Source organism: Pleurodeles waltl, chromosome 2_2, assembly GCF_031143425.1.
Source record: "Pleurodeles waltl isolate 20211129_DDA chromosome 2_2, aPleWal1.hap1.20221129, whole genome shotgun sequence".
Taxonomy (NCBI): Eukaryota; Metazoa; Chordata; class Amphibia; order Caudata; family Salamandridae; genus Pleurodeles; species Pleurodeles waltl.
Window position 1 is genome coordinate 514,278,884 of NC_090439.1, and position 24,201 is coordinate 514,303,084.

A 24,201-nucleotide genomic window follows, 5' to 3' on the forward strand; every position below is an offset into this window, starting at 1 on the left:
AGCCTCCGTCAGCGATGCTGCATGTCATTTCTCCAGCCATGTGCATCAATCTTCCATCTGCACTGCAGGTGCGCATCAATTTTCAGTCGCGAAGCAAGTGGCGGGTTGATTTTTCAGCTGCGGATCCGAGTTGCGATGATCTTTTCCCCACACAGCGGTTAGTGTGCAGATTTCTCACTCTTGGGCGGCCAGCTTCTCCTTTCAGGGTCCCAGGAACAGGATGGGCACCGCTTGGCAGAGTAGGAGTCTCAGCAGAGGCTCCAGGTGCTGGCAGAGAGAAGCCTTTGCTGTCCCTGAGACTTCAAACAACAGGAGGCAAGATCTAAATCAAGCCCTTGGAGAGTTCTTCACAGGAAGGAAGGCACACAAAGTCCAGTCTTTGTCCTCTAGCAAAGGCAGAAGCAGCAACTGAAGGATAGCTCCACAAAGCACAGTCTCAAGCAGGGCAGCTCTTCTTCCTCAGCTCTTCAGCTCTTCTCCAGGCAGATGTTCCTCTTGGTTTCCAGAAGTGTTCTAAAGTGTTTGGTTTTGGGTGCCCCTTATAACCATTTTGCCCTTTGAAATAGGCTTACTTCAAAAGAAGGTCTCTCTTGTTTGTGAAATCCTGCCTTGCCCGGGCCAGGCCCCAGACACACACCAGGGGGTTGGAGACTGCATTGTGTGATGGCAGGCATAGCCCTTTCAGGTGTGAGTGACCACTCCTCCCTTCCCTCCGAGCACAGATGGCTTATCAGGAAATGTGGACTACACCCCAGCGTCCTTTGTGTCACTGTCTAGTGAGAGGTGCAACCAGCCCAACTGTCAAACTGACCCAGATACGGAATCCACAAACAGGCAGAGTCACAGAAATGGTTTAAGAAAGAAAATGCTCACTTTCTAAAAGTGGCATTTTCAAACAATCTTCAAAATCAACTTTACTAAAAGATGTATTTTTAAATTGTGAGCTCAGAGACCCCACACTCCACAGGTCTATCCGCCCCCAAAGGGAATCTACACTTTAATCATATTTAAAGGTAGCCTCCATGTTAACCTATGAGAGGGACAGGCCTTGCAACAGTGAAAAATTAATTTAGCAGTATTTCACTGTCAGGACACATAAAACACATTACTATATGTCCTGCATTAACCATAGACTGCACCGTGCACTTGGGGCTACCTAGGGCCTACCTTAGGGGTGACTTACATATAAGAAAAGGGAAGGTTTAGGCCTGGCAAGTGGGTACACTTGCCAAGTTGGATTTACAGTTTAAAACTGCACACACAGACACTACAGTAGCAGGTCTGAGCCATGTTTACAGAGCTACTAATGTGGGTGGCACAACCAGTGCTGCAGGCCCACTAGTGGCATTTGATTTACAGGCCCTAGGCACCTCTAGTGCACTGTACTAGGGACTTACTTATGCCAATCATGGATGAACTAATTACATACACATGTTGTATAGGAGCACTTGCACTTTAGCACTGGTTAGCAGAGGTAAAGTGCCCAGAGTAACAAAGACAGCAAAAACAGAGTCCAGCACACATCAGCAACCTTGGAAACAGAGGCAAAAAGTTTAGGGAGACCACGCCAAGGATGAGAATTCTAACACACACTGACAATCAGGCAGAAATTGGGGGTAACATGCCAAGAAAGATGGACTTTCCTACAAAAGGACAGCACAAGAACTGGCCGAAACGCCCTGAACACTTTCAACATGGCTAATCAGCTTCAAAATAACCAGCAAAAAACAAACGTCCTCATATTTGGAACGTACACAAACAAAAAGATCTTCACCTAGCAGCTGGGAAGCCAGACCATTACCACAGCCAGGAAATATAATTACCTGGGGGTGTGGTTCACAGTAAATAACATAGTAGGGATACAGAAAAGCGCGATCAGGCAAAAAGCAGCTGCCATCTCATATGGAATCACTCAACTGAGTAACCAACTAAAAAGTGCTTCGGCAGCCCCAATATTAAGGGTAATAATAGCGACCCTACTTCCGGGTCTGCAATACGGCTACCTGGCAGTACCTTGGTCGTTAGAACCCACCATAGAACAAGCTCACTGTAGAGCATATTTAAAAATGTTCCAACAAGCGAAGTACACCCGTAGTTCCAAGCTCAGATTGGAAATGGGCCTAGTGTTGCAGCAGATAGATTGTCAAGCTGCCATCCTGAAATATTACATCAGGCTCAGGAAGGCCAATTCGCTCACATTAAAACACCTCCTAAGAACCATTTTTTTAAACTCCTGGCAACCTGTGGTTCACGCAGCTAAGTAAAGCACTGAAGACCTTTGAAACGGGGGACTCCATTTAGCTGGCAGACACTGTGTCATTCTGTGCTTGGAAAAAATCAATCAACAGAAGAGCAAATGAAGTCTCAAGCAAGCACGATCTACTATCAGCCAAATCACCACCGACAGTGTAAGCATTAAATGATTCTTATCTGATCGGAGCCCCCCAACCCCAAACAAGCTATGTTTTTTACAATCCGCTCCTTGGGCCTTGGCTAGATGTGTAAAATACGTGACAATTCTCAGGCGGCTGCTAGCCCAGTCAGTGGGGGCGGAAAGCATGGTACATGTGGGGCCAAAGGAAACCAAAGTGATCCTTGCTGAAAACAGAGACAAATATTAACTCCTTCTTTACAGGTTTTTTTGTCCCCCATCTCTTCCTTTCTTTCTTTAAAATGTTACCACATTTTGAAGCAAACGTTATCCACTGTGCTTCCTTGTAATGGTTTTAATTAACTGAACAATAAAATTTAAACTTATACAGGTAGATAACCATGATCTGCGTTGGAGGGAGGCGCTATCCAGGGCAAGCAGCAGTGCTTCCTCCAGGGGTCTGACCCCAGAGGAGCTGAAGAACAGACAAGCAAAGAGAGGGCAACATATGGAAATGGAAAAACGTAATCTGCAGCATAAAAGGGGACTTCAGCTGGAGCTATCAAAGATCAACAGGGAGGAAGAAAAAAGAGAAACTTGCCAAAGAGGAGAATAAATTGGTTTTGGCTCAGGAGCTGAGCTTGAAGAAGCTGATTCTGAGGAGCAGGCCCAGCACAGATGGTGGCAGCATTTCATCAGTGCAGTCTGAGAGAAGGGTGCAACTTCCCAAGAATCTAGGGAAAGAGTACACTAAGGAGGATGACATTCATAGGTGGTTTCAGGGTGATGAGACAGCACTCCACATGCACAGGATCCCTGAGAGAGATTGGGGGATGGGCCTGTGGAACTACTTCCCAGCATTGGGGATGGTCACCTTGTTGGCGCTAGAGGTAGCCAGTGAGCTCACCTATACCAGGAAAAAGGATGCCCTCATCACTAGGTATGGCCTGACACCTGAAATGTAGAGGAGAAAATTCAGAGAGAGTAGGAAACTTGATTCTCAGACCTCCCTTGAGTGTGTGGATTCCTTCTGCAGAGCACTGGATGGTTGGGCGAAGGGCAGTGAGGTGACAGATTATCAGGGGCTGTACAATTTGTTTGTATGGGAGCACTTGTCTAGTCTGTGTTCTCCAGAGCTGCACCAGCACTTAATTGACAGCAGGCTTACGGACCCCAGGACCAGGGTCCACAAGAAGTTGTATGTGGAAGACTCTGCTAAGGGTGGGCAGGGTCCCCAAAAGAAGAAGGAAGAGGGAGGACAAGGATCAAAGTAAGGAGTTCTCTAAAGGGCCCCAAACTAGTTCTTAGGGTAAGGATTCCCAACCCCCTGTTGAGAAGAAGAAAAGTTGGTTCTCTTCAGGAAAGCCTGCAGGGAAGGGACACCTGAAGTGTTTCACCTGTGATCAGGGAAAGGATTTCAGGGAGAGTACCAAGTCTCCTAAATGGACCTCACCTCCCAGCAGTCGGTAGTCAGCTGGGGTAGCCAGTGTAGTGATTTGGGAGGAATTGGCCCCAGTAATAGTGGGGAGACAGCTGAGTTAACCCTAGTCTCCCTAGGAGCGAGGGAGGTGGTCCACAGAACTCTCATGCCTGACAATACTAAAAAGTATAGGTAGTGGGTGACCATCAATGGGAGGCGAATGGAGGATCTGAGAGACACAGGAGCCAGTATGACAACAGTCCGCTGTCATCAGGTGTCTTAATAGCAGGTAATTCCTAATGTGGTCCACCAGGTTGTAGCAGCAGACAACAGTGACCGCCACAGCTTGGGAGCTGAGGTTCCCTTTGAATTTGCGGTGGGTGGGTCTCAGGTTCCTTGCGGGTAGCTGTGAGTCCATCCATGCCTGTTGTCTGTCTGCTAGTGAATGACCTGGAGCATACCACTTGGAAGGAGGTAGAGTTTAGGTCACACCTGGAAATGTTAGGATTGCTAGAGTAGGTGTGCATGACCACATGGTCCATGTCCGCCAGTGAGGGTGATCAAAAAGACACGGAGCTTGAAAAAGTGGCCCAGGTGTCTAGCAGGAGAGGAGGGGCAAGTAGCAAAGGAAACCCACTCCTGAGATTCCCGTGGTCCGGGAGGAGGCTGAACCCGAGGAAGATGGGGTGGAACCTACAGGGGAAGAAGTGGCTGAACTGGAAGACCTGCCTGAGCTGACCCTTTGGCAGTGGGAAGGAGGCTCCCACCAGGGAGGAGTTCTGCGCAGCACATAAAGCATGCCTCTTCCTTGGGGGCCTCCAGATACAGGCCGAGGCCCAGGCGGCTGGTGACACCTGATTTACTGGGAGAATGATCTCCTGTATAGTGAGCCTAAGGTTGCTGAGCATGTGGCAGCCCCTGTGCTGGTGGTACCCCAGTGTTTCAGAGCCTTCCTACTGGGTCTGGCTCATGATATGCTACTGGCAGGTCATTTGGGACAGGACTAGACCTTTGACAGGCTTGTCACCCAGTTTTATTGGCCCCAAATGAGGAAGGCCTCAGATGCATTCTGCAGGACCTGTCAGACTTGGCAGGCGAGTGGCAAATCTGGGAAGAGGTGCAGGGATACTCCTCAACCATTTCCTGTTGTGAGCAACCCCTTTGAGCCGGTGGGCATTACCATTGTGGAGCTGCTGGATCTCAAGACAGCCATGGGCAACAGCTGTATCCTGGTCTTGGTGGACCATGCCACCCGGTACCAGGAAGCTATCCCTCTGAGGATGGTGACGGCGCCCACAGTGGCCAGGGCAATCACGGAATCTTTACCAGGGTGGGTTTCCCCAAGTAGGTGGTATCAGACCGAGGCACCAATTTCATGTCATGAAGGTCATGTGGAAGGGGTGTGGTGTTACCTACAAGTTCCCTATGCCTTACCACCCCCAAGTAATGGGTTGGCTGAAATGTTCAATGCACCCCTAAGGGCATGATTATGGGTCTTTCAGAACCCATTAGGTACAAGTGGGACATCTTGTTACAATGCCTGTTGTTTGCTTACAGGGAGGTTCCACAGAAGGGTTTTGGATTCAGCACTTTTGAATTTCTGTATAAGAAACCTGTGAGAGAACCTCTCAGTCTGGTGAAGAAGGGCTGGAAGCAAGTTCCGGGAAGCCACCTCAGGATGTATTCATTTACATGCTGGCCTTCAGGAACCAGACAGCCCGCTTCTGTAAACTTGCCCAGGAGAATCTGGAGGCTAGCCAGGAGGACATGAAACAATGGTATGACCAGAATACGACGCTGCCTGAGTTTCAGTCTGGCCCCAGTAGAGTCCCATGCTCTCCATGACCGTTGGTCTGGGACATTTACGGTGAAGGAGTGTAAAGGTAATGTCACTTGCCTAGTGGACATGCAGACTCTTAGAAACCCTTTGAGGGTTCTACACGTGAACCGCCTCAAACCACATTTTGAGAGATCTGAGTTGATCATGCTCTTGGTCACAGATGACGGGGTGGAACAGGAGAGTGAACCTCTCCCCAAACTCCTATCTTTCAAAGAGCAGGATGGGTCAGTGGAAGGGATGCGCCTCTCCTCTACTCTGACCCTAGAACAACAGAGCGACTGTCACCAGTTACTGGGATAGTTTGCCTATCTATTCTCACTTACCCCTAGTGTCATTCAATGGTGCACCCATGACATTGACACTGGGGACCGCCTGCCTGTTAAACACAAGTCTTACAAGTTGACTGCCAGAGTGAGAAACAGCATCAAAGAGGAAATCTCTAAGATGCTGGAGTTAGGGGGGATTGAGTGATCTAACAGTCCTTGGTCCAGCCTAATGGTTTTGGTCCCCAAGGCTGCCCCACCCGGTGTCACACCTGAACTTCGGTTCTGTGTTGACTACCGTGGCCTCAATGCCATCACCAGGGCTGATGCACACCCCATCCCCACAGCGGATGAGCTCACTGACTGGTTGGGAGCTACCAAGTTCCTCAGCATGTTTGATATGACATAGGGGTACTGGCAGATTGCCTTATATGAGGAGGCCAAAGAGAGGTTGCCATTCTCAACACCAAAGGGGCACTACCAGTTTTGTGTCATGCCCTTTGGGTTGAAGAATGCCCCTGCCACCTTCCAGAGGCTGGTCAAACAGTCCCTGGCTGGGTTGGAGAACTTCAGTGCCACCTACTTAGACAACATTGCTGTCTTCAGCTCCACCTGGGAGGACCACTTACACCACCTCCAGGAAGTGTTGAGGGCCCTTCAGACTGCAGGCCTCACTCTCAAGGCCTGTAAGTGCCAGACAGGGTCTGTGGTGTACTTGGGATACCAGGTAGTGAGCGGCCAGGTGGCACCCCTACCAGCCAAAATTGACACCATTCTGGCTTGGCAACCTCCCAGGACCCAGACTGAGGTGAAGGCCTTTTTGGGACTCACCGGTTGTTACAGGAGATTCATCAAGGGGTATGGCACCATTACTGCCCCTTTGACAGAGCTGGCCTCTAAGAAGCAGCCACGTCAGGTGATCTGGACTGAGGTATGCCAGACTGTTTTTGACACCCTGAAAGAGGCCATGTGCACAGCCACGTGCTCAAGGTTCCTGACTTCTCCAAATAATTTGTGGTGCAGTCAGATGCTTCAGACTATTGCGTTGGAGCCATGCTCTCACAATTAATCAAAGAGGGCCTAGATCAACCTGTAGCTTTCATCAGTAGAAGGTTACTTCCCAGGGAACAGAGGTGGAGCACAATTGAAAGGAGGCTTTTGCTGTGGTCTGAGCACTGAAGAAACTAAGAACCTACATGTTTGGGACTCACTTCCAGGTTCAGACATACCACAGGCCCCTCAGATGGCTGATGCAGATGAGGGGTGAGAACTCTAAACTGTTAAGGTGGTCCATCTCCTTACAGTGAATGGACTTTACGGAGGATCACAGCCCTGGCACAGAACACGCCAATGCTGATGGTCTGTCCAGGTTTCTCCGCCTTACTGATGAGATCTCCCCTAAGGTTAGGTAGTTCTCCCTCCTTTCAGCTGGTAGGGGGGGAGGTGGGGCTTGTGTTAGACCTGTCAGCTTTTGGCATGGTTTCCCTCATCTTTTTGGCTTCTGACATCCTTCTTTTTTTAGCCTGTGCCTGAATTTCATTTTTAGTGGCTTTAGGACTCTGTGCACTTTACCACTGCTAACCAGTGCTAAAGTGCAAGTGTTCCATGTCTAAATTGGGTTGGTGATTGGCTTTCTCTATGATTGGCATATTTGATTTACTAGCAAGTCCCTAGTAAAGTGCACCAGAGGTGCCAAGTGCCTGTAAATCAAATGTTACTAGTGGGCCTACAGCACTTTTTGTGCCACCCACATGAGTAGTCCTATAAACATGTCTCAGGCCTGCCACTGCAGTGTCTGTGTTTGCAGTTTTAAACTGCCAGTTCCACCCACTTGCTAGGCCCAAACCTTCCATTTTGCTACATGTAAGTCACCCCTAAGGTAAGCCCAAGGCAGCCCCATTGCCAGGCCCAAACTTTCCCTTTTACTACATGTAGGCCACTCCTAAGGTAAGCCCAAGGCAGCCCCATGGGCAGGATATTTTGTATTTAAAAGGTAGGACATGTACTAGTATGTTTTACATGTCCTGATAGTGAAATACTATTAAATAGTTTTTCACTATTGCAAGGCCTATCTCTCCCTTAAGAAAACATGGGTTTTGTCTTCTAATATCTTTTAAGTGCAGTTTCCCAATGGGAGCAGCTGGAGATTTAGAGTTTGGGGTCTCTGAACTCAAAATTTAATTTTTTTTATTTGTTTTTTGGATTATAGGTTTCAAAATGCCACTTTAAAAAAATGGGCATTTTCTTGCTCAACCACTCTGTGTCTCTGCCTGGCCGTGCAATACACACAAGGGTCAGAATAACAGTTGGGCTGTTTGTGAATTCACTATAGACAGTCACATAAATGGAAATGAGGTGTCTCCTGCATGTTCTTGATGGGTCTTCCTAGGCTAGAGTGGAGGGAGGAGCTGACACCTAAACCTGAATAGGGCTGTGTCTGCCTTATCACAAATCAGTCTCCAACCCCCTAGGGTGTGTCTGTGGCCAGGACTGGGAGAGGCAGGGTCCTATGCACTACAAAGACTTTCCTTTGAAGTTTGCCTACTTCAAAGGCAGAAATTAGTATAAGTATTGGACTGCTGCCCCACAACTTCAGAACACTTCTCGACTGAGGACATTCTGCCAGGAAGAAGGGCTAGATGCTGTAGGAGAAACTGCACTCTGCCTGTTGCTTTGCTGTGCTGGCCTGCTGCTTGCAGCTTCTGTCCTGGGAGTGAAAGGACTGGAATTGGCTTTCTACATCCTGCTTTTCAATGTTCTCCAAGGGCTTGAAATAAACTTCCCTCCAGTTGTGAAGCCTCAGGGACATCAAAGACTTCATCTGCCAGTGCTTGGGCTCTTCTGCTGAGAGTCCTGACTTGCTAAGTGGTGCCAAATCTAGTCCCTGGGCCCTTAGAAGTGGAAGCTGGTAACCTGAGTGAAAATCCATGCACAGTGGCCGCTGCAGCAGCATCTGTCTTGCGACTACAAAATCAATGCATCACTTATTTTAGCGCAGTGCATACAGATTTTCCATGCATCATCCCTGGGTGTAATTTTTTTCTTCAACGTTGCTCTGAAACCAGGAATTCATGCTTTGCTAGTCCGGTGGGAAACAAATCCATGCATCGCCAGCAGGGCGGGAAAAGAATCGACGCATCCCCAGCCGGGCGGGAAAAAAATTGACACATCGCCTGTCCAGAGTGAAAATAATCGATGCACTGCTTGCTCTTCCAACGCATCACCATCTTTGCGGCCTGCATCATCTTTGTTTTGACACATCCCTGGTACTGTGTGTTATAAGGATACAACCACTGATTTTTAAGGATTAAGACTCTATTAAACCTTTAAAAAGTGACAACTTTATTTGTATATGTTGAATTTTTGTCGTTTTGGTCTTGTTTTACTCAGATAAACATTGGCTATTTTTCTAAACTGGTGTTGAGTACTTTTGAAGTATTTTCACTGTGTTACTGTGTGTGTGTGTACAAATACCTTACACAGTGCCTCTGAGCTAAGCCTTACTGCTTGTGCCAAGCTACCAAGGGGGGGAGAAGGGGTTACCTGAGCTGTGTATCTCCCTTACCCTGACTAGAATGCGGGTCCCTACTTAGATAGGGTGTAAACTGGCTGCCAACTAAAGACCCCATTTCTAACAGCTAACATATTGGCCAACTCATCATACATAATGTGAATTCAGGTAGTTTCCAATAGAGGAGAAGCCAAGGAAATGTTATAACTGTATTGGGACGTTCAGGGAGGATGTGTATGTTCAATCAGATGTGAAACTTTCTCAGCCAAAAAATCCCAGTATGGGCTATGGGGTATTTACGTAAGGCTGCCTGCTCCTCTTTATGTAGATGGATGCTTTTAGATGATAGACAGGGGATGGTTCGCTACACCCCAGGCCTGAATTGTCAGAGAAACAGCTTTCTCCTATCTTACTGCAATGTGGCGTATCACTAGTAAAAAAGCCAAGTCAACTAATCTAGTTGAAGCTCTGTCCAAACATGGGGAGGCGAAAGGCCTAGTATAAGCACCTCTGAAGCAATATCTAGTCGAAGTCCTGTGATATGGTGAAGTATGGTAATGACTCAATCCTAGTAAGCCATCAGCAACCCGCACGACCACATGTGAGAGGTCTGCGTCAGGTAAACATCAGCAGGAGCAACCTGAGCAGGACCCTAGATAAATCTTAGAAAGACAACAGGGTGTAAGGTAGGCCTTGTTCAGAATATTGAACTATATACATTTAAAGTTTGAGATGTGCAAGACCATATGGGGCTTGGATAATACGTGGTGCCATTTTGAATCATGTAGTGGGCGTCCTTTGTCATGCTCCCACTTCTTCCGGAGGAGAGTTCTGGGATGATCCTAGTTTTGGAGGTGAGCTTGGTACAACCAGAAAACTAAAGGTGTGCTATCTCCTAACATCTAAAGTGCCTGTATAATTGCATTTGAATGGGGCTCTGTACCTCTGACCAAGAATACCATTCTTAGAACTTATGTGAGTTGACCATTTGTGAGAAAGTGGCTGGGGTAGTGGTTCTGTAGTCTGCTTGGAGCGCATTAAATGATGATAATTCACCACCAGAAAGTAAATCAGAAAGGGTGATAATTCTCTGTGCAGTCCATTCTTCTAAGCGAGGGGTACAGTATTATTGTAGGCTACTGCCCCCACCAGAGGGTCACCGGGGCATAGAGAGATCTATACTTGTTAAGAGATTGTGAGCATCATGGGTAATATAAGGCTATGGAGATCAGGGAGGGTGGTACTAGGAAGAGGGACCTTAGTAAAAGGATTAGGTGTATAGTAAACCTAAGTCCCGTTCCTCGCAAGGGAGGCCAATCTCGGTGAAAGAATGGCCTGCTATACAGAGCGTTGGCAATTGAAGTTGGGCCACAAGATAATATTGTTTGAAATCTGGTAGTCCCAAACCACCAATGTCAGTTGGAAATTTGAGAGTGACCATTGCCACTTGTCTACTGCTCTTTTGCCAAATGAACTAGCTGAGTATCACATTCAGGTCAAAGAAAAATGAACAGGGGGTGATAATATAAGACTGATAAAAAATATAAACAGTGGGGATGGGCTATCATTTTGATCAGTTCTTTCTGACTCATTACAGATAGCTGTAATGCTGACCAGAATGTGAATTGTGCCTTCAGTGCATTATTAGCCCTCCCCAAATTACCATCCAATAGATCCTCCGATGAATGGTGCACATTATCACCAAGGTATTCAAATGTTACAGGGTCACATGTGAGTTGAGAAACTAAGGCAAGAAGGGGTGAGACAGTGTAATCTGCACTAAGAGGAACCTAGTTTACCTATCAACTGACCCAATTCACTCCTCCAGTAATGCCTAGGTACCTTGAGAGAAGAGACAATAGATATTATTGGGATTTAAAGGCTACAACTACAAATTGACTTAAAGTACACTCATGAAGTCAACATAATAAACAATTTAGCTTGTGTATTTATTCCAATTTAAGTTAAAGGTTATTGCGCACTCTGGAAGGAAGGATTCTAGAACTGCACTGTGGTTTGAGACATTAAAAAGAATATTGTGTACTGAATTGACTAAATATACCTTATCATCAGGAGTTGAAGGGATGACGTAAAACTCCCTGTCAATACTGCAAAGGACGATGGGGGTCATTACAACAATGGCGGTAAAAGCCGCATACCGCCGTGCAGAAGACTGCCAACACACCGCCGCGGCCGCGGAATTCCGCCACAGTTATTATGACCCGCAGCTCGGAATCCACCAAAATCCAGACACCTACACAAGTCCGCCACACCAAAGGTCAGTGATAAACTGGCGATAACAAAACCTCCACCGTCACGCCAACAGGAATAAGCACACACTATCACGACCCACGAATCCACGCGGCGGTCTTTCAACCGCGGTATTCCATTTGCGGTACATGCCGCCGCGCTCAAAATACACACACATTTACAAAACACAACCACATTGGACAATTCCAAATACACACACCTGATACACATACACACACCACTCCCACACACCCAATACAATATAAAACACGCACCCACATCACCCACAAACCCTTACGACCACAATTGCGACAGTAGGCCAGAGAGAGACACCTCCTGAAAGAACAATAGCATCCACAGGCACCCTACACCATCACTCACACAACATCCACGCACCTCACACAACACACCTCTAAATATCACCCCACACATCACAACACACACCACCCCACACATCACCCACACCACCCCATGGCCCCCCAAAGACACCCCAGGTTCTCCTGGAGGAGGAGCTCAGGGTCATGGTGGAGGAAATCATCCGGGTAGAGCAACAACTATTGGGATCACAGGTGCAGCACACCACCATAGCTAGGAAGATGGATCTATGGCGCAGAATCGTGGACAGGGTCAACGCAGTGGGACAACACCCAAGAACTAGGGATGACATCAGGAAGAGGTGAAACGACCTACGGGGAAGGTGCGTTCCGTGGTCTCAAGACACCACATCGTGGTACAGAGGACTGGCGGGGGACCCCCACCTCCTCCCCCAGAACTAACAACATGGGAGGAGCAGGTCTTGGCTATACTGCATCCTGAGGGCCTTGCAGGAGTAGCTGGAGGAATGGACTCTGGTAAGTCAACTCTTTCATTACTTCATCCCCCACCCACCTGCATGCTATCACATACCCCCGCCCTCGCCCTCACCCCCATCACTCCAACTCCTCACGTATGTCCCAATATCACAAACCACACATCCCAAACCCAAGCCCTGCATGTAACACCAAAGCATGGACACCCATCACCAAAGCATGGCCACTGCACATACCCATACACCCCCCTAAACCATTATCACACAAGGTCCTACACAGGAATGCAAGCACTAGGGTACAGGGCCCCCCACCCATTGCACACCATGGCACACACCAATGCAATAATTATGCCTTTACACCCCTGCAGGACCCCTACCCAACGTCACCGGACAGGAGGGTCCAGACATGTCCACTCCACCCACAGAAGAGGCCCACAGTGATGACAGCAGCTCTGTCCAACTGGATCTAGATGACCAGTCCGGCCCATCTGGGACCTCAGGACAGTCGGTTCCCCTCACACAGGCACAGGCCACCACAGAGCCTCCCCCCTCTGGAAACACCAGCACAGCACCCACCCAGCGGGCCCATACCTCTGTCCCCAGGACACGTCAATCAGCAGTGTGTCCACCACTACAGGGAACCCAGGTTAACCCACCACACCAACAACACCAGCGACCTGGGGGCAGTGGGCACACGGTTCAAGGGACAGAGGCCCAGGAAAACAGGGGAACTGGGAGGGCTGCTGTGAGACAGGGGGAGGACAGGCCCAGGGAACCCACTGTCCACGAGGCCCTCTCCAACATCATGGGAGCCTACCACCATTCCCAGGAGACGATGGCAACGGTACTGGCCAAGTTTCAGGAGACCCAGCGGCTGCAGGGGGAACAGTATTTGGGGTTCAGGGAGGAACTCAAATCCATCAATTCCACCCTGGGCACCATTTAGGGGTGCAGAAGGAACTCGTCAACACCAGCAGGGACATTGTGGCACAACAAGGGGCCCCTAACACTAGCCTGGACGATGAACGGCCCACCACCTCTGTCGGCACTAGTGGACAGGAGGCACCGCCACAGGACCACCACACCAGCACCCCACCCCCTGCAGATGGAGAACCACCCCGCAAGCGGTCCCTGAGATCCAGGACAAAGACAGAGAACAATGCCAAGATCCCCGCCAAGAAATGAGACCACCCTGATTGTAATCCTTCTGTCCCACTTTGTCACCCTGTCCATCCTTAAACTGCCCCAGCTCCACTTCCTATGCCACTTTGGACAATGCACCTGTGAGACTAATAGACTGGACTCTGCCATCACCCCTGACCATTTTACAACCCCCTCCACTATTTAGCACTTAAATAAACACCCTTAAATCACAAAACTATCTGGATTCAGTCTGTGCTTTCGAAAATGTGTATTTGCATTAATTGTGGGAAAATGCTATATCCATTGTATTGACAACATACCTATGTCACACAGCTCTAGTCCATGAGGAAACAAAGCAGATGTCACACAGTGGGACCCACATCTGTGAAATCGAAATGGAAAGTGACAACTCAGGGTCCATACACTGTGCGAAAATGACAGACAGATGAGAGGTAGAAGGATCAAGCAGATGTAGCAGGCAGTGTTGTCTTCTTACCTGTGTCTCACTGGAAGTATTGTTGGATCACTGTGTTCCTGTTGTCTATGTCCTCTTCTTCTGCTTTCCACGTCTTCACTGTCCACAGGCTCAACAGCTGCCACAACACCTCCATCTGGATCATCCTCCTGCAGAAAAGGCACCTATCGTCGCAAAGCCAAGTTGGGAAGCATACAGCAGGCCACGATGATCTGGCACACCTTCTTTGGTGAGTAGAATAGGGAACCACCTGTCATATGAAGACACCTGAACTTGGCCTTCAGGAGGCCGAAGGTCCTCTCTATAATCCTCCTAGTTCGACCATGTGCCTCATTGTAGCCTTCCTCTGCCCTTGTCCTGGGATTCCTCACTGGGGTCAGTAGCCATGACAGGTTGGGGTAACCAGAGTCACCTGCAAATGTCGAGGGACAACTGTTAGACACACACTAACTCTTAGGGACATCCCCAGACCCAGACACCTAGTTACATTGTATTGGGTCCATGTCCTCACCTAATAGCCAAACACGGTGCCTCTGGGGTTGCCCCATCATATAAGGGATGCTTCTATTTCTCAGAATGTAAGCGTCATGCACTGAGCCAGGAAATTTGGCATTCACATGGGAGATGTACTGGTCTGCTAAACACACCATGTGCACATTCATCGAATGGTAACTCTTCCGGTTTCTGTACACCTGTTCACTCCTGGGTGGGGGGACCAAGGCCACATGTGTCCCATCAATGGCACCTATGATGTTGGGGATATGTCCCAGGGCATAGAAGTCACCTTTCACTGTAGGCAAATCCTCCACCTGAGGGAAAACGATGTAGCTCCGCATGTGTTTCAGCAGGGCAGACAACACTCTGGCCAACACGTTGGAAAACATAGGCTGGGACATCCCTGATGCTATGGCCACTGTTGTTTGAAAAGACCCACTTGCCAGGAAATGGAGTACTGACAGCACCTGCACTAGAGGGGGGATTCCTGTGGGACGGCGGATAGCTGACATCAGGTCTGGCTCCAACTGGGCACACAGTTCCTGGATTGTGGCACGGTCAAGTCCGTAGATGATGATCACATGTCGCTCCTCCATTATCGACAGGTCCACCAGCGGTCTGTACACCGGAGGATGCCGCCATCTCCTCACCTGCCCCAGCGGACGTGCTCTATGGAGGAGAACAGCGAGCAGAGTGTCAACCAACACTGAGGTACGTAAACACAACTTTATATGAAATTTTTTAAAAATCGAAATATGGCTGTCTTAGTGTATAATCAAGGCCTATATATGTGTGACGCATTTAAAATGAATGCCATGTGGCCCCCTGAAATGGCGGCTGCCTGACCTGTAAGGTGGGACAAGTGGATATGACGTAATTGAGCTGGCGTCGTACACCGTCGCGGTAGGTGGTCAAAGTCAGTGGCGCAAACCCGCATTGGTTAACATTGGATCCTATGGGTCCCAGGAGCCAATGACGATGTACGCCGGTGGTGACGGTACGCACCGCCGCGGACGTGACCACCATTTTCTCTCTGTTCAATCACTTGATACCTGATCTTCGACAGGAGAGGACCTACACTGCAAGTGATGCTGTGACCTCAGTCTGGAAGAGAGAATGGCTCATGTATTTGGGGAAAGGGCCCCTGCCTTCAGCACAGAGGAGTTGGAGAAACTAGTGGATGGGGTCCTCCCCCAGTACACAGTACTCTATGGTCCTCCAGACAAACAGGTGAGTACACTCTGAGCATGCTGTATGGGCAATGGCTGTTTGGAGTGGTGTGGATGAAAAATGGTTGGGGGAGAATGAGGCGAGCTTGAAACGACGGTGAGCACATGTACGACATGGCAAGGGTAGGGATGTGGGCCAATGACTGTGACGGTGCGGCACTTATATCTTCTCCTTTTGCCCTGTACTATTCGTGTAGGTCAGCGCCCACCAGAAGAAGGATATTTGGCGTGCCATCGCCAAGGAAGTCTGGACCATGGGGATGTACCACAAACGGAGCACCCACTGCCGGAAAAGATGGGAGGACATTCGCCGCTGGAGCAAGAAGACAGTGGAGGCCCAGCTGGGGATGGCCTCCCAACGTGGGAGGGGTGCCCGTCGCACCATGACCCCCCTGATGTTCCGGATCCTGGCGGTGGTGTACCCGGAGTTGGGTGGGCACTTGAGGGCATCACAGCAGCCACAAGGGGGTGAGTACACTCTCATTCAGCTGATTCAGCGCACGTGGAGGTGTCTGGGTGGGGGAGGTGGGCTGTGGATTCCCCTAGGCCAGGGCGAGTTTAGTAGGCAGGGTCCCTTCTTAAGGCAGGTCCTGTGGCACACCACCCCACCTGTGTACAGAGCCAACTACACCTAGTCAGGCTCCTGTGACAGCCATGTGTGCAGCAATCGGGCATAGCCTTGTAAACCATGTCCCTGTGATTGATTAGGGAACTCCAAGTGCACGGCGTAGTGCAGGGGGCTTCTGTGTCTGTAGTGTTCGCCAACGGTAGCGGTATTGCATGCACTCAACATGTCTTTCTTCTGTTTCCCCCCCTTTTTGTGGTCTCCCTGTGCTTGTGTGCATTAGCATCATCAGGCGGAGGAGCACTGGCACCGGAGCAGGAGGGAGCTGCATCCCACATGGCCCTGGAGGGCGAGACAACGGAGTCAGAAGCCACCAGTGGGACGGAGGGCGAGGGGAGCTCCACAGCGGGGACAGGAGCTGAGACCAGCGATATGGACTTCTCCTCTGATGGGAGCTCCCTTGCGGTGGCGGGCCCCTCTGTGCCTCCTGCATCTACAGGTAAAGCCACCACCCCCCTACCAGCACCGCCCTCCCAGCAGCCCCTCAGCGTTTGCCCTGTGGCTGCTCACCCAGGAGGGTGGGCATCTCCTTTGCCCCAGGCACCTCAGCCCCTGTCAGCCCGGAGGCCATTGATCTCCTCAGGTCCCTCACTGTTGGGCAGTCTACCATTTTGAATGCCATCCAGGGTGTTGAGAGGCAATTGCAACAAACCAATGCATACCTGGAGGGCATTCATTCTGGTCAGGCAGCCCATCAGCGAGCTTTTCAGACTCTGGCCTCTGCACTGATGGCAGCCATTGTCCCTGTCTCTAGCCTCCCCCCTCCAACTTCCTCCACCCAGACCCAAACCCCTGTACCTCAGCCTATCCCAAGCACACCCTCAGACCAGCATGCACACACCTCAACACACAATGGAAGCTCAGGCAAACATAAGCACCACACATCCCACAGGCACTCACACAAGCATCATACACGTGCAGACATACCAACACCCACTGCCTCCACTGTGTCCCCCTCCTCCTCATCTACCTCCTCCCTCCTACTCTCGTTTCCACTCACACCTGCATGCACTACATCGTCAGCCACTACCTCCATCACCAGCACACCCACCAGCACACCCAGCTCACGTGCAGTCACCACCCCCACTACCATTCACACATCCCCTGTGTCCTCTCCCAGTGTGTCTGTTAGCCCACCTCTCAAGGTACACAAACGCAGCCACACACCCATCCAACAGCCATCCACCTCACAACAGCCTCCAGCCCATGCACCTTCTCCCAAAGTCACCAAATGTACACCTCCTACAACCACTACCTCTTCCTCCACTCCAAAACCCCCTCCATCTACCCATCCCAGTGTGTCCCAAAAACTTTTTCTGTCCAACCTTGACCTCTTCCCCTCACCTCCCCCACCCCTTCAGTCTCCTAGGGCCCACCTCTCCAGGTCCCAACCCAGCACCTCAGCCACAACATCAGCTGGAGCAATGGTGCCCGTAGTGACCGGCTTCTGGAGTGCGCCAGGCAGCAGGGCAGCCAGTGTGCCAAGAAGCCAGAGCACGGACAGTCCCCCACCTCAAAAACACCAAAAGTTGGCCAGTGCCCGGCGGGAGAGAGGAAAAAAATCTTCAAACAAAGCCGCTCCCAGGGGTACAGGTGGGAGTGTGGATCCAAGGTGGGGAAGGGGCACACTAAAACTGGCAAGTCTGGGAAAACCTGTACGGTGGACAAGACCGCCACAAGCACCGCTGCCAAGGACACCACTGCCACCAGCACCGCTGCCAAGGACACTGCCGCCACCAGCACCGCTGCCAAGGACACCGCCGCCACCAGTACTGCTGAACAGGACACCTCTGCCACCAGCACCGCTGAACAGGACACCGCCGCCACCAGCACCGCTGCCAAGGACACCGCCGGTACCAGCACCGATGAACAGGACACCGCCTCCACCAGCACCGCTGCCAAGGACACCGCCGCCACCAGCACCGCTGCCAAGGACACCACTGCCACCAGCACCGCTGCCAAGGACACCGCCGCCACCAGCACCGCTGCCATGGACACTGCCGCCACCAGCACCGCTGAACAGGACACCGCCGCCACCAGCACCGCAGGCCACTGAGCGCCAAAGATTCCCGACACTTCTGAGGCCGCCACGCGCAGGATGAAGCATTCTGGGCACAAAGCCCCCTCCAGAACCAGTGGAGAATTACATCCACTACCTCTGTCCTTGGCAGGATGAAGCACTCTGGGCACAAAGCCCCCTCCAGAACCAGTGGAGAGATACATCCACTACCTCTGTCCTTGGCAGGATGAAGCACTCTAGGCACAAAGCCCCCTCCAAAACCAGTGGAGAGATACATCCACTACCTCTGTCCTTGGCCGGATGAAGCACTCTGAGCACAAAGCCCCCTCCAGAACCAGTGCAGAGATACATCCACTACCTCTGTCCTTGGCAGGATGAAGCACTCTGGGCACAAAGTCCCCTCCAGAACCAGAGGAGAATGACATCCACTACCTCTGTCCCTGGCAGGATGAAGCACTCTGATCACAAAGCCCTCTCCAGAACCAGTGGAGACTGTTATCCACTTGAGAGACTGTGGCTTTGCACTCCCCAGGATAAAGCAATGGGGAACCTACCCACTGTAGAGACTTGAGAGACTGTGGCTTTGCACTCCCCAGGATGCAGCAGTGGGCAAACCTCCCACTGTAGCGACTTGAGAGACTGTGGCTTTGTACTCCCCAAGATGCAGCAGTGGGCAAACCACCCACTGTAGAGACTCGAGAGTCAGTGGCTTTGCAGTCCCCAGGATGCAGCAGTGGGCAAACCACCCACTGGAGAGACTTGAGAGACTGTGGCTTTGCACTCCCCAGGATAAAGCAGTGGGCAACCCACCCACTGTAGAGACTTGAGAGACTGTGGCTTTGCACTCCCCAGGATACATCAATGGGCATGGAGCCCCCTCGTGGATCTTGCGTCGTGCACTCATCCGGCTGAGGTGCCCCCCCTTCCTTTCTCCCTGAGGTGCCTGTTTTATTTCTATCTGATGCCCCAGCAGTGTTCTCTCCGTCTTGTTTGGGTATCTTGTGTGCGCCTCGCCCATGCATTTTGGGCCCAGTGGTCCACGGACTATGATGGTGGAATCCCTTTTATTCTTGGTGTATTGTATATATTTGTTTATAGTGTGAATATCTTTATATATGTATATATTTTTGATTCATGTCTTTGAATATATTACAATCATTCGACTCATTTCCTTTTGTCCTTGCATTCTTCCAGGGGGGTTGGGGGCGTAACTGTAATGTATCATGATGTATTAGTGTATGTGTTGTAGTGGGTGAGGGTGGGAGTGGGGGTGTTGCGTGTTGCGTGTGAGTGTCACTCTCTTTTCCCTCCCCTCCCCTGTTTCGTAGGTGCAGTACTCACCGTGGTCTTCGCCGCCGCCAATTCATGCTCCTGGTAGAGGAGCAGGAAGACAAATGCAGGGAGAATCTTAAGTTCTGGTTCCATGGGGTCCTGGTTCCTCGTGGGGTGTGTAGAGGTGAGCGTTTTCCCTTCCAAGTCCTGTTTCCGCCGTGTTTTTGTTTGCGGTGAATCCGCCCCGGAAAAGGTGGCGGATTGGACTGTTGTAATTCTGTGGGCGGTACATTGTCCTCCGCCTGTCTGTTGGCAGTTACCGCTGCCGTGTTTGTTTGTACCGCCTTGGCAGTCGGAGTGTTAAAGTGGCTGTCTATGTTGGCGGTTTCTGCCACGGTCGTGATTCCACATTTTTTTCTGCCAGCCTGTTGGCGGTTTTACCGCCGCTTTAACACCAACTGCCAGGGTTGTAATGACCACCAATGTCCTTTGAACTCTTTCTAGAAAAGAAGAGCATGCTGACTTCCCAAGGAGAAGAACAGGTGCATTTTTAAAGGGTGTATTTAGTATTTATGAGATCCTTCTTACCTGAGCTAATACTTTTCTGTGCTGCCTTCCTTAGAAAAATCCTTGTTACCAAACTAGACAGCAGTCGACCATCCTTGATGTGGAAAAGTGGAGACCTTGGGTTGGTAAAGAGTTAACTCCTAACCGAGGCACATAACTAAGGGGACAGTCAAAGGTCAATATGCTTTATTTTATAGTGCCCCAAAACAACTGAACCACCTAGGAGCAAGCAGTAAAAGGCTCCATACCATCTCAACAACACTTAGCTGTGCCTGGTGCTCCTCATCCTTCTTCTCTTCTCCTTCAAGACACTTTTCCGCTGTTCCGCTGTTCCTCTGCTATTAGCCTTTGTGTCACTTTCACAGACTGATCTAGAGTTATAAAGACATTGACCTGGCCACCCTGTGGATAAGTGTTGCTTCTTCAGGAGGAAAAGCACAGGTTAGTGCTCTCAGACCTGACAGGAAGGAAATCACAAGTGAAAAAGCCTGATTGAGTGACATGGAGGTGCATGGAGTAACTTTAGGTGATTAGGCAGACATGATGACTGTGGCATTAGCCCAATCACCAGGAGTTGCCCTAGATCTGAACCAGAAAGTACATTTCTTATATGAAATAGTCTGTAGAGACAGAGATGAGAACAATCCAGGGAGACTACAACATCCAGTTGAACAAATTCAACTCCAAAACTTTACCTCCACAGTTCACCCATGGGTTCATGAATCAGAGATGGTGTTAAACCTCAGTTTCATGAAGCAATGTTTCTCCAAGGTATGGCACCTCCCAACACTTAAAAAATATGGTCAATTGAATAAGGACCCACAGAATAATAGATCAGTGTAATAAATGTAAAGATTTCTTACAAAAAATCAGAAGATGCGGTACAGAGTCGGCAATAAGTCATGGAAATGGAGGCTCTAAGCCTATAGGGCACATAAAATAAATTGCAAAATCAAAAATCATCTAAGTCCCAAATGAGCAACACAATCAATAACAATAAAACAAAATACAAAAAATAAATTAAAAAAAACCCACAAAAACCCACCTCCAACGTTGTTGAATTCCTGCTGGAACCAATGAAGGAGGTGGGTTTTTTGTGTTTTTTTTATCAGCAATCTGGGGCACCCGTTCATTATTTTTGGAAATCAGTAATTATATAAACAGCATCCCTAGCAGCATTAGAAATCCTCAATGAAAGTTCTGCCTCACTAACAAAATTAAGAGTGTATATACACTATTTTTCTATGTCAAATAATTAACACTGCAAAATCATTGTGGTATGATCAAAACGGTTATATTGTCTGCAAATCAGAGCACAGTTCTATTAATTGCCTTATTGCATATAGGAGGCTGGCCTAGTTTGTATTGGGTACCAAAGGTACTTACACCTTATACCAGGTCCGGTTATCCCTTATTAGTGAAATGAAGTCAGTGTCTAGAAGCCAGGCTGTCTAGGGGTAGCTGTTGCTGAGCAGCCAAGGCTTATCTAGGAGACATGCAAAGCTCATGCAATGCTACTGTAGTCACACAGTACTTACACACATGAAAGAAAATACTCAGTGTTACAAAAATAAAGGTAATTTATTTTTAGTGACACAATGCCAAAAATACCTTAGAAACTAAACTCCCTTAGGAGGTAAGTAAAATACACAGTATATACACTAGAATGCAGAAATAGCTGTAAAACATTTTAGAAAACAGTGCAAATAGTGAAAATCTCAAAAAACTCAAGGGGGAACACACACACCATATACTAAAATAGTGGAATGCGAAAGTCGATTTCCCACCTAGGCATGTGTAGTGTGTAGAGGGGAGCTGGGAGTGTAGGAAAACACCAAAGGTAACTAATATAACCCACCCCAGAGCCCAGGAAAACAGGAGTAAATCACAGTAAGTTTCCTAGAACACACAAGAAGTCATGATAGAAGATAATGCAAGAACCAAAAGAGACTGCAAGACACCAACAATGGATTCCTGGACCTGAAGACCTATGAAAGAAGAGGACCAAGTCCAAGAAGTACTGAAGAGTCCAGGGAGAACAGAAGCCCCTGCTAACCGGATGAAGGTGCAAATGAAAAACCACTGTTAAAGAAGAACAGTCAGCATTGCACCCAAGAAGATGGATGTGGGTTCCTGGTTGGTGTAGATGATGTTCCACACTGGCTGGAAGATTGCAGTCTGGGTGGCGTCGCTGGACTCGGCCAACAAGCCTTGCCACATGCAAAGCTTGCGGATAGTGGGAAAAGGCGCTGCCTGGGACCAGGAGGGACCTTGTGGCCTCTACCCAGGAGGGGGAGACAGAGGCAGCTCTCAGCAACTCAGAGACCCCTCAGAGGACCAGGCAGCATGCACAGGAGTCCCACAGCACAGGGACAAAGAAGGTGCAAATGGAGGCCCATGCAGCACAACACAAAGGGATCCCTCGCCACTGGAGAACCACTCAGGAAGCTGTGCATCGCAGGGAGGAGTGCTGGGGACTGAGCTATGCTGTGCATGAAGAACTTCGTGGAAGGTCGCACACAAGCCTTGTCAACTGCAAATTACGCGGTGCACGGGGGTACTACCTTGCGTGGGGAGGCAAATTCGTACTGCCACCAAAGTTGGATAGCTGGACCTTAGGACCGTCAGGACAACTTCAGTCCACCACCTGTGTTGCTGGATCAGGAGAGGGAACCCACGCCACCAGTCGTCGCTGCAGAGGGGTGCCTGCTGAAGAAGGGAAGTGACTCCTTCTCTTCAAGGGAGATTCCTTTGCTTCTTCTGGTGCAGGCTGAAGACAGGCAGTCCTCGGAGGATGCACGACCTGGAAACAGTTGCAGTTGCTGGCAGGAGCTGAAGATACAATGTTGCAGAAGTCGTCTTGGCTTCTTTGTTGCAGTTTGTGGAGTTCCTGGAGGGTCCAGATGCAGTTAGGTCGGTAGAAGATGAAGTAAAGGATGCAGAGGATTCCTGCTGGAGTCTTCCAATCCGCATGTGAGGAAACATCCAGAGGAGAGACCCTAAAAGCCCTGAAAGAGGGATTGGTCAGCTACACAGGTAAGCAACTATCAGGGGAGGGCTCTGACATCACCTGCTGGCTCTGGCCACTCAGATGCTCCCAGAGTGCCCCACTAACTTGGAATGCAGATGGCAAAACCCATGGACACTCTGGAGGAGATCTGGGCACCACCCCTGGGGTGGTGATGGACAGGGGAGTAGTCACTCCCCTTTTCGTTGTCCAGTTTCGGGCCAGAACAAGGACTGGGGGTCCCTGAACCGGTATAGACTGAATTATGCAAGGAGGGCACCATCTGTGCCCTTCAAAGTATTTCCAGAGGCTCTGGGAGGCTACTCCTCCCATGTCTCTAATACCTATTTCCAAAGGGAGAGGCTTTGTTCTGCCCTCCTGGACTTGAGCTGCTCAAGCAACAGGAGGGCAGAAACCTGTCTGGGAGGTGGCAGCAGCTGGGGCTGCCTGGAAAACCTCAGAAGGCTGGTATGGCAGTCCTGGGGTCCACTGTGGAGCCCCCATAGTGCATTGAATTGTAAAAACCAATAGTAGAATCAGTATTGGGATGCTAGTCCCAGATGTTAGACACCTTACATGGCCATATTCGGAGTTACAATTGTGAAGCTGGACATAGATATTGACCCATGTCCAGTGCACGCATAAAATTCGTCCCGCACTCACGAAGTCTGGGAAAATGGTCCTGGACAATGTGGGAGCACCTCTGCTAGTGCAGGGGTTCCCTCACACACAGGTACTTTGCACCCAGTCTTCAGGGTTGGAAGGCCTGCCATATAGGTGACTTATAAATGACCTGGTGCAGTGTAAATGGCTGTAAAATGGTGCTGGCACCTTTTCACACAAGCTACAATGGCAGTCCTGTAGAAGCCTTTGCATGGGCTCCCTATGGGTGGCATAAGTAATGC